Source organism: Prosopis cineraria, unplaced genomic scaffold (assembly GCF_029017545.1).
Source record: "Prosopis cineraria cultivar Desert tree isolate PC_DT_omini unplaced genomic scaffold, ASM2901754v1 PC13, whole genome shotgun sequence".
Taxonomy (NCBI): Eukaryota; Viridiplantae; Streptophyta; class Magnoliopsida; order Fabales; family Fabaceae; genus Prosopis; species Prosopis cineraria.
Window position 1 is genome coordinate 17,488,748 of NW_026555344.1, and position 18,015 is coordinate 17,506,762.

At 31.4% G+C, this 18,015-nt stretch overlaps 1 pseudogene; it reads right to left on the bottom strand.

The window, feature by feature from the left end:
- Positions 1-2,609: 2,609 nt before the first annotated feature.
- Positions 2,610-3,831, bottom strand: LOC129290163 (uncharacterized; annotated as a pseudogene).
- Between the last annotated feature and the right edge of the window lie 14,184 nt (positions 3,832-18,015).

Here is an 18,015-nt window from a genome sequence, read left to right on the forward strand (position 1 = left end):
TTTCACTTGGCTCAGAGATCTCTGTGAGGCCGACACACCCACTCTCTCTATCTAAGGTATATTTTTGCCTATAGCCCACCATTTGTAATGCAATCACTTTGCATTTGCTTGTGGAATCACATATATACCAAAATAAATATTTGCTTGTAGTGAAAACTTGGTCTACTAAATAAATCCATCAAAACCACATACCATAACTAAGTTTTCTAGCCATAAGTCTACAAGCAAACAAAAATTCATATACAAGCCACACAATCCACACATATTTACACACATATATACATAATCACATCTTACTGGCACCCTAATCTTAAATACATTACAATAGATTTGCTCAAAAGAAAGGGGTTGTAGTTCTTTATAATCCACAAACAACCCCTAGCTCTACTCCTTTCCCTGTCCTCCACTGGTTTCTTCGGCTGGACCTGGAAATATTGAAAAGAAAGGGGTGAGACAACCACAATTTTAGTAATAGAGAAATCTAAATTGATTATTACAAAGTAAGCCATAATCGAATAAATAGATAATAAATTCAACGTAGTATATAATTTAACCATTTAAAATCATGAATGCATGACATAGGCCGGTGTGGCCTTTCATAACTAACAGAATATCCCCTGACACTTTTTAACTCGCAGGTAAATCTTATACCCACTTGTACCTCCACAGGCACAAAACATAATCTAAGGCATGATCTAATCTATCGAACTGCCTATGCCCCTTCGATGTGAATCCTGAGCAGTCAACGCTAACTCCTTCCTAGAGCAGCCCGACTTACTCTCCATGTGAGGGTTACCTTGGCCTAGGCACTCAACCTTACACTTTATATGTTGGATTCCCTCCCCCACTAAGAGGTGTCAAACACTCAATACACTAACCACTTTAGTACATTGAGCCATAATACGTAAGGCAACACTGAGTATTGGCAGTGCGCCATAGAATATTACAAGTCCACAACTTCTCATTAGTGAACTCCCAGCGAGATCATGCCTTTTACTCTTGTCTACCTTTCTCAAGTATTGACCACTTCAACACTTTAAGGTAGTATAACATTTATAAATCTCTCTTAAATGGTTCCTTAGCCTATTTAAAGTACCTAACTTAGTTACACTTCTTTAAGTGCAACTTTTATTCTTCATGATTACAATACATGTAAACAAATCTCGTTTCTATAAAAACATTATTATTAAACGATTAGAAAACATATTTGTATTATAATCAAAGTAGTATCCCATAACCCCTTATAAAGTACATTTAATCTTTTAGAATATGTAATGCATGATAGCTAGTAATATTTATTTAAAAATAACTAAACAAAGTAATAAGAAATATAAATTTCCCTATTATCTTAACCCTTTGGTACTAAAAGGATTCCTCTTGTATAAAATAGGACTTAGCTTGTCCTTTAACTTCCGAACAAATTCCATCAACAATCCTTACAATATATAAGTGATCCATATCACTTATTATGATAAATAGTATTAATGAAGACTATAACTCATACCACACAACTTGAGCCAATGAGCCATAATCCATCCTAATGGTCCGTATATTAAACCAACCATTCACATAATATCACTTAACCACTAAAACCATTTATTAGCCATCACTAGGCTAATTTTCAATTCATACAATTTTTAGTCAATTAAAAACCTTCACTTAGTGTCACCAACTTTCACCATTAGCCCTTATAATGAAAACCAAACCTTAATTTAAATCTTATTAGGCTCAAATAGCAAAATTATAACTAAATCAGTAGACTTAAACCATTGGGGAGCAAAACTCAACCTCTTGGGGTTTGACTCTTGCCCTAAAACTCCATTTTTCATCCAATTACCTGCTCAAAATATTAGGGCATCATGTAGAAACTCAAAACAACCTTTTAAGGACCCAAGAAAACTAAAGTTTACAAGAATAAAGCCTTTTGGATCAAATTTCAGAAATTTCCTCTTCTAAAATTGAAGAAAACAAAGAGGGAGGGAAGATGATTGAAGTAGGGAGTTTACCTATCGTGTAGCCAAGCTCGCAACGGTCGCAAAGCCTTCTGGATCCAAACTTCATTTCTTTTTTCCTCCTCTCTTCTTCCTCTCACTCTCTCATCCGTTCGTTTCTTTCTTTGTTCTATTTTTTGCGTTTCTACGTGTTGTTTCTCTTTAAAAGATTAATCTTAAAACATTTTGGGTAAAATTACAAGAAAGGCCTAAATCTTTTTGTTATAACACAAAAGCCCGGGTCAATTTTGGTAATTTTTTCATAGTTAAAAATAAAATAAAACCAAACTTTGGCTTAGTAAAATTCAAACTTTGAATCTCTATCAAATTATTATTAATTTTAATTTAATTATAGATATTTTATTTTAAAATAAACCGAGTCTTGAAAATTTTGGGATGTTATACTAAGCACGATGATAATGTTAGTTTTTAGGAAAAATGCTTGGAATGCAAGGTTTGAACACATCGAGGACTCCTTCTTTGGGTTTCTCTCCTCTTTGATGTAATTCCTCACTCTCTTGCTCTCTGGACTTTTGGGGATCAAGCTTTGATATCAAAATGGTATGGAAACCACAAGGGAGAAAAAAAAAATTCTCTAAAAAGAAGTTTATTGCTCAATGTCTGCCTCCTCACAGCATGGAAAGGTCATATTCATATTGGAATGAAAGGGGAAGGGTTACAGAATGTTAAAGCTAATTACGGGGGATTACAAGCATTTATTGTGGGTGTTACTATGAGATTCAATGGAGGGTTACAAAAAATGTTAATTTTCCGTTTCATTCAGAGAGTCCAGTGGACATAGGAAAGTGCGTAGTCTCTCAACCCATAACTTTGTTTTGACTATGCAAATCAACGAAGGATATTCTTGAGTCAAAGAGAATAATATAGTCCATCAACATCAGTTTTTCAGCTACACAATTTCCCCATCAACATCATCTTTTAGTGCATCAATTTTTCCAATATAACTCAATTGTTAATCACAGCAGTGAAATCATGTGTCCGATATTTTCAACAAATACAAATTAGCTCCATCACTTCAATGCAAGTATAAGCTGCTCAGAGGAGAATCTGAGTATTCAATTTATTACTCAAAATTCAAGGCCAACATAAACATTTGAGAAGTATCCATGTATATTACAGTATCTCAAAAAGAGACTCTAAGATTATCATTGACAAGCAAAAATCACACCATATCTGGGCCCTCTCCTCCGCTTTTACTTCTTTTAGAAAGAAGAGCAAGTTCTGCAACACCAGAAGCCTCAAACCAGTTCTCAGAAATAATCTCCGGATGGCTAATCCACAAAACCGCATGAAGCAAGACAATAGGCATAGAACATGCTAAAGTCACACCCAGATGAATCCCTGCTCTTGTTACTATAAGTTGAACCATTGTCGCAATTGCAAGTAAAGCCAAAACAAAAATTTTGTCCAAAACCCTGTGAAGGAGGTAAGAATTAGGGTATGCCCTTAATAGCAGCAAGTACAACGTTGTCACATAGCTCATGATAACCAGAAGAATCAAGGAAACTTTTCTTTGAGGGATCAGGGTTATGAAGAGTATGATCCACACAAAAAGTGTGTAATATAACCCTAATTGCCCAAGTTTCTGGTGATCCGAAGAGCTGCAGTTTCTGGGGTTAATGGAATGTTGAGAGGACAGCAAAAGTTGAATTCCCTGAACTGCTTTTCATGGGGTGCTTTTGGTTCATTAGGCTGTTCGGTGGATGAAGAAGGTGGTTCTGATGAGTCTGGAATTCTCTGGGTCGTTCCAAAACTTGCCATGATTGTAATCTCTCCAAAGAGAGAATTCTGGAAATGAAAAAGAATGCGTGGTTATGGGCCTTGATTTTCCGCTTGTTTGATTTGGATGAGGCTCATGTTAATTTGTAGCATCAAGAGGAAAGAGAATTTTCTTCTTCCTAGTAGAAGGACTTTGAATGGAGACTTGGTCAAAGAACTTCCTTATCTTTAATTAGACTGCTATAGAAGTCAAAAAAGACAGCTTGATGGACCTGACTAAATTTATTTTGAAGGTAAGTTGATTGTGTTACTGTTATTAGAATTCTGAACGGGATTGGGTTTAGTAAGCTAAGGAATTAGTCTCTAATACTATAACAAATTAAGATTTAAATCTCTTAAAAAATATACTCATATTTAGTACTCAATCATACCTTAAATAAAATTGGCTGGAGTACAGTAAAAGAATACATATGAACAATCAACTAAAAAAAAAATATTACTAGAATTGGTTTAATATTTGGGAAATTTCAAGAAGAACTTTGTCATTTCAGATATAGATTTTATATTTTTTATTCAATTATTCGTCCTCAAGTCCTGGTGCCATGACATAGTGTTCTGGATTTTAGATACCCAATCTCGTTAAATTTTGACTAAAATAAATAAATATGTAGCATTACATAACAAATCCCGTTCAATTGACGCTTCAAGAAGGTCATCATTTTAGCTTCACAACTTTGGAACCTATAATCTAGTCTATATCTATATCTTTTATAATCCATGGTAGATGCCGTTGGATGGGTACCTATACGACATTTTCGTTTTTTATTTGTATATGTTAATTAAAATCATGATAGCGAGCATCTAACAATAAAAAAATTACATTTGAGACCTACAATTGAAAAAATAAATGATAAATACTCTTTCCATTAAAAAATGTAATGTATTTTTAAACGAATCTTATCCCCTAGTAAAGTAATTACCTACTTTTCAACTAACTTTATCTTTTCATATTTATTGTTATTAAACATCCTACAATAAATATAAAGTCATTATCAATAGGATACTTTTGAAAAAAAGACAATGATTACATCTCGAAAGACTAAAAATGTCTCACATTTTTAAACATCCAACTTCTCAAAAAACGCCTTATATTTTTGAACAGAGGGAGTATAGAATTTGTAGTAAAAAAAAGTTTGTATGGAATCTGCAATAAAATTATAAATTAAATTTACAAAAATTAGAAGTATGCAATGTAGTGATGATTTTTTTTAATTTTCAGAATTTTAATTTATGCAAAATAATAAATTATAAATAAAATAATTTGTTGCTTATATTTGTTTCTGTACGTATGTGGTAATAAATTTTAAACTAGAACACGCTTAAGTTTTAATTTTTGTGAGAATAACATATTTTGAAATAACATAATATTATTCTTTATAATTTTGATATCCATGAGCGTCGATAAGTTAAATTATAAAATTAAACATATTGTTTATCTTTATCTTCTAAACACTTAAAACATTCCCTTGAAGTGACGGATTTTTTTCCTTTTGTTAAAAAATGTTGGAGACATGATTTTATGACTGTGATTAACAACTGATCTGTATTTATGAATCATAGACCTCAGTTTAAGGTCTGTTCTTTGCAAATCGTTTTTATGTTGATAATATTTAGGCATTCAGGGGTTGTGGGGGATATTAAATTAACTTATAGGAAAAAATTATATGTAATACTCCCTCTATTTTAAATTATAAGACACTTTTAGACAAAATCTCACGTACTAATAAACCTTATTAAATACACTTAACAACTTTATCTTTTCAAAACAAAAATATAAACTTTCTAAAATACTCATCATTTAATACATTGAAAAGAGAAGAGATGAAAATTAATTATAGAGAGAAAAATGATAATATTGGAATTGGTGCATTTAATGAAATCTTAATTTACCCAAAGTGTTTTATATTTTGGAATGAAAATTTTTTTTCAAAAGTGCCCTATAATTTGAGACGAAGGGAGCATAATTTATAGACTATGTTAGTTGACTTAAGATTCTCTGTTGATTTGCATAGTATTCATTAAAAAAAAAACATGTTTTTTTTTCTTGGGGGCATTTCTATCAACACAACAACACAGATTGAGTGTAAAAACTACACCATAAAAAAGGTTATCTGATCAATGCTCTCATCATATAGGCTAAATAATTGAATAAATTAATCCATATTTGAAAATACGAAAAATGTTCACTGCTCGTTGAAATTCAATTCTTTGACACGATCCAAGTCTTATTTTTTAATACTAGTCATACTCCATATTAGTCCATATCTACAAGTTCCTTATCACGTCCTAGAATGTGATTCTCCCATTTTTATACTAGATTTTGAATAACTTTTCTAACTTTATAAAGAAAAACGTATGAAAAATATATGATATTATACATACATAGTTGATTTATAAACATCGAGGGTTGAATTTCATGTCACTCCGACCGCGGTAAAATTATAACAATGGGCGCACGTATACTTGGGGTGTGTGGTTGTTCTAGAACGTTTGAGAATTTGCGTATATTATATACTCCCTCTCTCTTAAATTATAAGATATTTTTAAATAAAATCTCATATATTAATAAAACTCATTAAATACACTTAACAATCTTATATTTTTGAAACAAAAATATAAACTTTTAAAAATATTAATCATTTAATATATTGAAAAATGAAGTAATGAAATTAATTATAGAGAGAGAAAAGATAATATTGAAATTGGTACATTTAATAAAACTTTAATTAACCTAAAGTGTTTTATATTTTGGGATGAAAAAATTCTTTCAAAATTACCCTATAATATGGAGGTTGTATTACTTTTCAATATTAAAAGAAAGCATTAACAAACTAAATAAATGTATCAATTGATTTTAAGCAAAATTGCACTCTAGACCTCAAAGCTGACATATTTGCATTAAAGGTTCAATAGAATTTGAAATAACTTGGTAGGCCCAAAGGCCTTTCTTGTAATTAACTTTTTTGGTGAAAAGACACTATTGCCCCTTTGTGAAATGCAAAATTCATAAATAACAATCAAAGTTTATTTATTAATAACAAAATATCCTTTTATTTCATAAAGTTCACGTGGTTTAATCTTGTTGAATGATAGAAAATTTATAAGTTACTCACATGATAAATACAAATAGAAACTTCATAAGTAACATTTAAAAATCCATTTAGTAATAATAAAATGTCCATTTATTTTACATAGTCCATGTGATTTACATTTGAAGGAGAGGAAATTTACAAGTTATCCAGATAAAATTTACAATATAAACTTTATATAACATTCAAAGTCCATTTATTTGTTAAATAAGCTGGTCATCCAAGAAGAAAGTGAATTGGGTGTTATATATAAAATTTTCACAAACTTTTTCCTAACAAAAAACAAAGATTACGTGAATCAAAACAAAGTTTCACACAAAGAGCTTTTAATGTAAATGAAGTTTAAAGAACAAGAAGAAGCTTGACATAAGAGATTTATACTAGTTCAGCACAATCATTTAGCCTACGTTCAGTCCTCAAGATCACATTTGAGAGTTTTTACTAAAAATGAAAACTTTAGTGGGTGCTTGAGATCTCAGTACAAACACAAGATTCACAAGTCTTGATTTCACTTAGCAACCTTACAACACCTATTAGCTAACAAACACTTAAAGAAAAACCTTCTCTAAGATTTTAGAAGTATAAATAAGATTTTCAAATCTCAAACTCTCAAAAGAGTATAATAGAACATAGTGAAAATAGAGAACTTTTTTCAAAAAATAATGCAGCTGGTAAAACAATGAATCCAAGTAGTTAATTTCTTATCCACTCATTTTAATGTGGCTCTATATATAGTGTGAGGATGATTATAGTCGTTAGAGACTTCAACTAGTCAATCATTTACAACCGTTGCATTGTGTGTATAAGAATAGAAACTAAGCAAAAGTACTTTTCATGTGAAATAAATTAAATGCCTGTCAGACCTCAAAAATACATATGCATTAGGATGTCCCTCGTGTGGATAAGTAGCTCATAAATCTTTCAAGGAAGGTAAACTAGAACACACGTGGGGGCAAACTAAAGATCATGAAGATGAGTGGGGCAAAAGCACAAGCTACTCTGAAACTCCAAAACTTGCACGGGTATAATCAATACCAAGTGAGGAGTAGGTTCAAGAAATAGAAGACCTCATGAACACATTACAAAAAGCATGGGTAATATCTAGATATCATGAGTGTGACAAAGACTTGAACACTTAAAATGGATTGACAAAGCTTAGGTGTTCAAGGCTCAAACTTAGGCAATCTTGAGTAACACACTAAAACTTACATTAGTTAGATTGGCTTTTGCAAGGATAAGAAGGTTTAGGAACACAAGTTGCAAACAAGAACTCTATAACATCCTGGATTTTATGTTTTGGATTAATTAAATAAATCAAGGGTAATTTGATAAACTTTAAGTGTTAATTAATTTAATGAAGGTTAGTGATGGCTAATGGGTCATTTTGTTATGGACATAGCCTTTATACCAAGCTTAAAAGTGATTTCAGCCCTCTGGCATTATTGCAGGAATGACTTTTTACATAGGTTATTTTTGACTTTCTATGTCAGTTATTAGGAGGAAGTAAAAAAGATCAAAGTGGAAAGCATGTCGATTATGTAACCAACATAAAAAGTTAAAAATAAAATTGATGTAGAAAGTCCACTTTCTACGTCGGTTTTTCTAAATAACTGATGTGGAAAGTAAACTTTCTACATCAGCTTTTTCTAACAACCGATATAACAAGTCACTTTCTATATTAGTTTTCGATAATTGATGTAAAAAAGGATACATTATTTAAAAAAAAATTAGGACATTTTTTGGATTAGAAGTGATTTAAAATCACCCTCAATCCAAAAAATCTACCTCTATTATTAAAAGTGAGGGCACAATCCTTGTATATTCATCACTTGTCAAGTCATTATAATTATAGAATACTTGAATAGTTTAAAGGGAAATAATTAACTTGAACAACTTAGATTTAAAATTATAATCACTTGCATATCTATGGAACCGACAAGTTTTTTACCTATAAAAGATCATGTATAATTGAATTGACACACAATTAACACTAACTAAAGAAGAACAAAATAGGGAGAAACTACATTAAAAATGTACTTCTATTTAAAGCTGCATTATAATGAAGCATTTATTTAATAGGCATTATATCAGTCATCACATAATTGATCAATAGATTATCATTCTTTAAAAGCATCTCAACAATAGAATCTAACGATTGAAAGCATGTTGCATAAATCCTCCTACATTCGAACCTGGAAAAAGTAGGGGTAAAAATGAAACTTGTTCCTAACCCAAGGAAAGAGAATTCATAGGATTAGCACATTACTAAGAAGGCTAGAGGAGACAAAGTAAAAAAATGCAATATAATCAATAATATAGTTTCTATGATTCAAGAGTAGCTTTTTTATCTTTTATAATATTCAAGACATTTGGAGCACCCAAAACTGCTCTCTAGCTTTACCTAAAAAGAAGTCTAATGTCAATCAAACATATTAGCTAAATTACAAAGAACTTACAAAAGCAATTAAACTAAAATGAAGTTACATACTTAACAATATTTGGCTTTATATACTCATAAATCCTAACCCATGATTGTGTCATACTCTTAATCCTACAGTGCTAAAAGCTTTCATATTCAATGAGTTCAATATGATGATTCCAAGAATATGACAATTTAATTTGAGTTTTTAATTAGCATAATATAGTCTAATACACAAATATCAATCTTGCTTGTCATTTACTATTTATGATTGAGATTTCAATCATGATAAACAAAAATTAATGCAGTAGCTAAATGAGGAAGCTAATAGCCTAGAAGAGTAGGAAACAGATCAAGAATGATCATAGACGTTTACGAATCTAGTAACAAAATGCAAATTGGATAGAGAGAGGATGGGAGGCTAATGAAGGAGTTTTTATTTGCTAGCAGCAAATTTCAATTTCCATGCATTCATGCTTCATGTTATTGATCATGGTATACTAGGAAGATATTAATAATATATATTAATATAATAGTTGAAGACAAAGCAAGGAATCATAATTGTGAAAGGAAGGAGGGAGGTGGTGTAACCTCCCTGAAATTACACCACAATTAACTCCAAATCATAGTTATTTGAGGTTTTAAAGAAAATTTCTCAAAAATTATTTCACAAGAATCTTAATTTTCCATTTCAAATCTCAAACATAATTGAAGGACTCCAAATCAGAGTTTTAAAAACAAAGCGAAAGCTTGAAAATCAATTGAGATCCAAATAATGAGTTTTAAAGCTCAAAAATGAATTTTGTGAAGAAAAAGGACACGTGCGCCATGACTTATGGCTCATGCATCACAGTGTGTCTTTTTTTGTGCCATAAGCTGCAGCGTGAGGCGCCATGTGCCGTGGCACATTGCACGAAATTTGTAGATTAGTGCTGTTATTTGACAGCACAGGAAGTAAACTTTCAACAAGTCCCAAATCTCTGTCCGATGTTTGATTGAGGTGGTTTCAGTGTCTACATGTAGCTTTCTCCTAGCTCTAGCTAATGGCACTGGTTTCACACTCAAATTCATTTTCTACAAAAAAGTTAAATACCAAAACTCATTTTGATACATTTTTACAAAATCTCCCAAATGGGGTGTCTTAACTCAACCACACGTGCTAATAGCCTACACTAACCCTTCAACACCCTTAATGGACTCTCACGGACTCGTGCAACACACCACACACAATCAAACACACTTATCTCACAAAATCACCACTCAACCCTAATTTTTACAAAACATAGAGGGGGAGGAAAAGTTACACAAAATCAACCATTTCATTCATATTTCTCAAAAATACATATGTTACTACTTGCACAAGTATCTGACCCTATCCATAGGTTCACAAAAAAAACTTACTAACTCAGGGTACAAAATACGCTAATTAAATATAGAATCATGCAAGTAGTGCACCAAACATGACAATTAATCCTAGTTGGCAAAGACATTAACAATACACATGTAAATAGCAAAAGAGAGGCATATAGAGGATTTACTCCACCAATCCTAAGCCTCAGTATGTTTTTCCCGACTTGGATCCGATGAGCACGGTCCTAAAAATATTGAGAATTGAGGGATGAGTATAACCACTTAGTAACCAAGTTTCACTTAACCCTTATAGTTACATATTAATTGTAAATAGATGCAATTAGGCACATAAACATATATTTCACACAAAATACTATATCATGTTGTTTTCCAAAAAAAAATATATAACCCAGGTTGCAAAAATAACAACCATGCACCCTTAACACGTGCCAACCACAAAACTAACAACCATATAGCCAGACTTATATGTATGATCATGTGTTAACCTTACATCCTCCTGTTACCTCCGACACAAAATTGGTGGCTATTGCGTGGTTACGTCTTTCACAAACTAACCCAGCCTTCTACTTGTGAGGAGCTACTGGGCTAGGGTTAACTCACTCACTTATGCAATCCGGTTTCCCTCAATACTAACAATTATGGGGTGTCGTACCCCTAATCTAGCCTCCTTATGAACTGGTGAAACTAGTTAGGTTCAAGTCCCTCATAAAACAAGTGGACAGTCCCGAATCAACCATGGAACAAGGGATACCTCTTGATTCCAATGGTCGGTGGAAGGCTAGTTCTCGATTCCAACGATCATTATCAATACCACGTGAATTTCTAATCAATCTACTTCTCTCCCTAGGCGAACTCTCGCCAATGATCATGCTATGTACATTTTACACATAATATACATTTTCAACAATCATTTCTCAACACATGAACTCACATAACACATATATTCATAATGAACTCATATTTCATCACAATTCTCCGCCCACAGTAATAAATCACCAGTAATTTCATAAAATATCAAGGGTGGCAAAAATTAAGGTTTTCTTTCAAAGAAACCATTTCACAAATCAACACTTTGCCTATATGCATCATCAATTTAACTCACAAATCACATTTTACAATACAATTAACATTCAACTATAAAAATTAAGTTTTCTCTGGTTACCTTAAATCTTTGAGAGGTCAAAGATTTACCCCTCACTATATTAACTTTTCAAAGCTTCAAGAAGCTTAAATGGTGCCAAAACAAACCTCTATTCATCCAAACCACAATAACATCATCATTACTTAACTCTTGAACATAAAACTCTACAAACACTATTTTAATCGACTTATAATCACTACCCATTCATACCCAATGGGCTCATTAGATTTCATTAATGCACATTATCATTAATATCACCTCAAACCATAATCAATGAACATTAACCTCTCCCTAACTACCTCATAAATACCAATTTTTGGACATTCAATGCTCCCATGGACCAACCACTTGCAAAATCATCAATGTGGTGTTCCAATACATTAAATCACTCTCATTAATTTCATTTTAACCAATGAAATTGGACCCATACTCCTATAGACCAAAAATCTACCTCTTAACTCAAACCTTACCATAAACAATCATAAACGAGGGAGAGAAAGGAAGAAGAAAGTACCACAATCTTACCTTGGGTGTTTGAGAGCTCCAATCTATCAATAATGGGACCAAAAGTCGTGCCCTAGCAAAGCCAAAACTAAGCTCTTCGTTTCCTTCCTCTTTCTCTCTTCTATTTTCAGTAGAAATGAATCAGATATATCTGATTTTTTAGCCGTCCGCTGCGGCGCACGCTGCCCTCCACTATGGTACATGGCATAAAGGAGTCCGTTACATTTGAATTGCCTTTGTGCACCACAGCAGACCAACCATGCGCTGTGGCGTGTGGCACAGAACACAACTCTTTACTTTTTCATCCTTTTTCCTTGCCTAGGTGGCTCACCATTGATCCAGACCCATTTCTAAGGCTGAAATCATAACAATTTATGCCAAGTTAAGCCCCTCTAGCCACACACCTCATTAACTCACTAATTACCCTAATTAGGTTAATAAATCTGGGTTAAAATTTTTTGAATATTTTATCAGAATATTTTTATAATTTTCAGTATATGTTAATAATGAAATAAAAATATAATTGAAAATTATTTTATCCAATTTTAAATTTTATTTTTAAAATCTTAAATATACAATGATATAAAAATTTTAAGGTACAACCAAATTTAGAGCAGTGCTCCTCTTTAATGATATAAAATGTTGTGGAAGAATGTGCAATTGATGTGAAAAACTTACGCTTCACGGCTTCAGGATCAGGAAAACGCGATAAAAAATGAAAAAGGGTGCAGATATATGGCTTGGAACCAAGTGAAATTTGATTTCACATAGAATTGAGGATTGTTGAATGCAATAATAATCTGATTGAGACAAAAAAAAATGACAGGGCTAATTTTTTGTAGACTAATAAAAATAATAAATGATTGAAGGTGCACAAGCAAATAAAAAAAAAGGGTTAATGAGCAAATAAGACCTTAAACTCTTTTTGAAAATCCTTCTAAATCCTAAACTTTTAAAATATGCAAAATAAATCCTAAATTTTTAAATTTATAGTAAAATAAACACATACCGTTAACTTTTTAATACTATTATTGTCCATACGGGTACTGTAATAATCAGGGTTAAATTTGTAAAAAATAAACCTTAAACAGCACCTATATGCGAAAACAGTAACGATGTTAAAAAATTAACAGTCGGAATTTATTTTGATATGAATTTAAAAATTTAAAATTTATTTTATATATTTTAAGAGTTAATAGTTCAAAATAATTTTTGAGTAATAGGTCGGGTAACTAAAAAAAAAATTAAAAACACCATCACCCACTACAGCAGTATGAGGATAATAAGTTGTTTAATTGTGTCTGTATAATCACTGTAGAACTACAGTGAAAAACGACGGTAATTACAAAGTAGGGAGGTTTGCACCGAGTCCGCAAAGGCAGAGGTTGTGGGGTTTTCCAGACTCGGTGACTGGTTGACTAGTATTACTTCATCCCAACAACACCGGATGACCCTGAGGAAGGGTCCGTTGATCGTACACACGCTCTTGTAATACCCTCTCGTAGACATTGCTAGAGGAATCTTAAAAATATAAATATTAATTAATTTGCTGAATATAAATATAAAAAATTATAATTTTAAAAATTAAAATTAGTTAAGAGAAAATGAAAGTTTTACTTCTTAAATTTGTCTTAACTATCAATTTAATCTCTTAAACTTAATTTATATCAATGTAGTCCCTTAATCAAATCAACTAAGTCTTTATTGTTTAAAAAAGAGGTTATACTATTAAAAGTTATTGACTTGGATAACAGAATATTGAAAGCAACCATGTAGATTAATGAAAAGGATTATAATTATTTCGGCAAGAAAAAAACAAATTCTAATTTTTTTTAAAAAGTAAAACACATAATAAGGGATTATATTGATAAAAATTAAACTATTTGAAGGTTAATTTGTTTTCATTTAGTTACATATACATGTCAATTCATCAATATATATACTTGACATATTAGATTATTTTGAGAGTCAATTCATATTCTAAAACTTAAAAGACTCACATAATAATTTAAAAAAAATATAGGAGATCAAATTGATAAAATTAATTAAGCCTAAGGGACTAAATTAATAACTAAGATAAATTTGAAGAATTAAAAGTTTCATCATACTCAAGAAATTAAAAATCGGACCGGCCATTGAACCGATCGATATCAAGGGTCATGAGTCAAGGGTTTAACTAGGGTCAAATTGGAGTTAACTCGAGTTTGCCCATCATAATAGATTAATATAATTTAAATAAAAATATATTATTCAAGACTTAATATTTTATACAATATCACATATAATAATACTTTATTTTATAATAAATTAATATAATTTAAATAAAAAATCTTTATTTTTAATTTGTTTTCAGTCTTACATTTAATTTTATAATACTTTATTTTTTTTAATACTAATATTAATAATATATCTCAACGAATGATATTTTTTTTAACAATTTAACCTTATTACTTTAAATATTAGGATCTCGTTTTAGTTGATCTATAGGCTTGTACGGTATAAACTTGCTTTTAAATTTTTATAACGTCATCAATACAATGATGTGACAAGACTTGCAGCAACTTTTTCATTTTTTTCTCGTTAAACATTAGTTTTTTTTTTTATTTTCATTTTGTTTCCCGTGCATATTTTCTCATATCATGATAAGTCATCTCGTTTCATTATCTCAATCTTCACCAAAAAAAAAAAAAAAAAGTGCATCTGTCTTTAGCAGTTCATCCTCGCTACTGTTTCTTTCCTTCAGATATCACAGTTTGTTGTTTTATCATTTCCTTCATTTAACTTTATCGCTGTCATTTATCTGGTTTTATTTATCTTTCTTCATCTTCCCAACTATGTGCTGCGCGAACATGTTGATCAGTTCATTCAAGAACACATCTAGCTATGAAAGAACCAAATCAAAACATTACGAAGTTAAAGGAATGCCAAGTAATTTAGATCAAAGGTTATTATTATTTTTTTCATTTCTTCATCTATTTCTCTTCATTTTCTTTGGCTCCTTTCTCTTGCATTTTCTTCTTCCTTCTTCTCAGATCTTCGTTTTCTGCATTTTTATCTTTCAACCCCCGAGACTCAGCCAACCCCTGCCACCAAGTTCGCCAGGTTACACGGGTTTATTCTGGGTTAACTGGTTCATTTAGTTCCCAATATAAACACTTAACCGGACCAGCCAAAGGTTCGGTTTGGCGGTTCGGCCAGCTGGTCTGGTTCAGTTTTTCATGCAATGATCATACCATTAATTAATAATTATAAAAGTGCATAAGAGGGGGTGAATTGGGCTAATAAAAATTTTTGACAAATAAAACTTAAGATAAGAGAAGGAACAATATTACCATGAGCGCTGAACTGAATATAAGAGAAAATCATGAGATTTATCTTGATTTGGCTAACCATTTGGTTCTTCTAATCCCCAAGCTTTTCCCTTAAGATTTTCTACTATATCATCCAAAATTGATTTGGGAATTGGATGCCTCAGTATCCAGATGATACAAGTTTGAAACATTCCTCCTTACAAAAGTAATGTGTCACCCATTTGAATTCCCCAAACTCAAGATACTCTATTCTAAGTATGTGAAAATAGGGTAGATTATAAAATGATCAAATTTTCAAGTAACTCTCTGAAGAGTATATATACAATTAATGAAGTTCTTAATAAATTGAATACAAATGTGCAAAATAGTAGTTGAAAAAATCAATGAAACAATGTCTTCATGGTAACTTTTTTGCCATGATCTTCATAAATGAGTCCTTTTATGGTGTTTTCATGCCAATTATCTATTAGACTCATTAAGCTATCCATTGTGACTTCTCCTTAATTAATGTTTGACACTTTACCCAATGCTTATCTTCACTAATGATACTAAAGTTTCCTGGAACGTATATGGAGGAAAGAAGTTTTTCCTGTTGGATATAGGATGTTTTGAGCTTAAAGCAACAATGGATTAAATGCCTGGCATTACTACTGTTGAAGCTGAAATCTTCAAATTAAGGTTTGAAGAACTTCAAAAATTGGAAGTTTTAATAAAATATGGATTAATTAGATGAAAACTCGTTTAAGACTTAGTCAATTGATTATATTATGTTAATATGAAAATAATTGATATTGGGAATGACAACGAGCAATTCCATATGAAATTAAAAAGTTAATCAGATGAGTAAATAAATACGGAATTTTGGCAAAGAGAGGAACTTCGAAGTTTTTATGAAACTTCAAAGATTTGAGACTCCAGATGAACAACAATAAAGTTCATAATTAAATATGAAGGTTTGAAATCCATGCTATGAATCAATTGTAAGATCTTCAAAGATAATGAATTGCTCAGATGCACCTGGAAGTTCGAAGTTTTGAAGAACTTGGAAGATATCGAAGACCAGAGATGAAGCAAGAAAACAAAAGGAAAATTCTTTGAAGATAATTAAGGTCTTGAAAAGATTGAACGCAGAAACTTTAAATATTTAAGGAACTTTGAAGTTTTTAACACACAAGATCACATAAACAAATGAAGTAAAACTTAGAAGTTTTTAAGAACTTCAAATATTTTGAAAAGAGCCTCAAGGTTTTACTTAGCTAGGAACTTTGAGGTTTTAACAAACTAAAAGGTTTTTCTACCAAAAAAAAAGGGTTTAAATGATAGAAGCATATAATCTTCAAAGATTCAAAGAAACTTCGAAAAAAGAGAATTAGCTTAAGTCATCGTCAGCAACTTCGAAGGAAGAATAAACTTAGAAGTTTTTCTGATGGAAAAACAACGTAGAAACTTTGAAGTTTTTGGAAACTTTGAAGATTAGGGAAGATTTGATAGAAAGCAATAGGAAGTTATAAGAGCCATCAAACTTTCAGTCTTACCATATTTATGAGAAAATTAACCCTATTAAACACAAAATTTTCTCTAACTTTGTAATAGTCAAAACCATAGAAACATATTTCTACAATAACAATACCTTGCTTGAACTATCATTCCATAGCCCTTGAGTTGAGAGCTGGTTTGCCTGGCAGAACCATGGTTAGCAAAGATGTCATCATCCAAGAACTACTCAAAGTTATCCATGGATATACGTGATGCATTTGTATCTAAAAGAACCGCTACCTTTCAGTCTATCTGTTGAACATGGTGGCAGTTTTGGAGAGAACCGCTACAAGAACTGCCACATTGATTGACTCCACATTTTCAACAAGAAGGTTGTAGCTGTTTTTAACAAACTTCTATCATTGTTGCAACAATTTTTTTTTTGTCCAAAACCACTTCAAGAACCATTGCAATGTTATAAAATCATTACAACAGTTCACGTCAAAATGGTGGGGCTCGAAACGTAACAACTTGTGATTGTGGCGTTGTATAAAACTGTTTCTATCCAACACTATATGACATTTTTGTTTTTGTGGTAAGGGAGGCAAGATGAGAAAAGGGACAAATTATGGACATATTTGGATGGAGATTTTTCCCTCCAAGGAGAATTTGGTTGGAGGTGGGCAAAAATATGTGGGTCTCAAGTATTATATATTTTCCCCTCAATTTTATTTTCGTTTCATTCTTCTTTGGGTTAAGTTGCATTTTAATCCCTGAACTTTTTTTTGAGGAGCAATTTTACCCCCGTACTGATAAGTGGGGCAATTTTATCCCTAAATTATTTTTTTGAGAAGAATTAGACATCTTGTAGAAGGGTTTTTTTGCTTCTTGCAAAAATAGTTCAGGGTAAAAC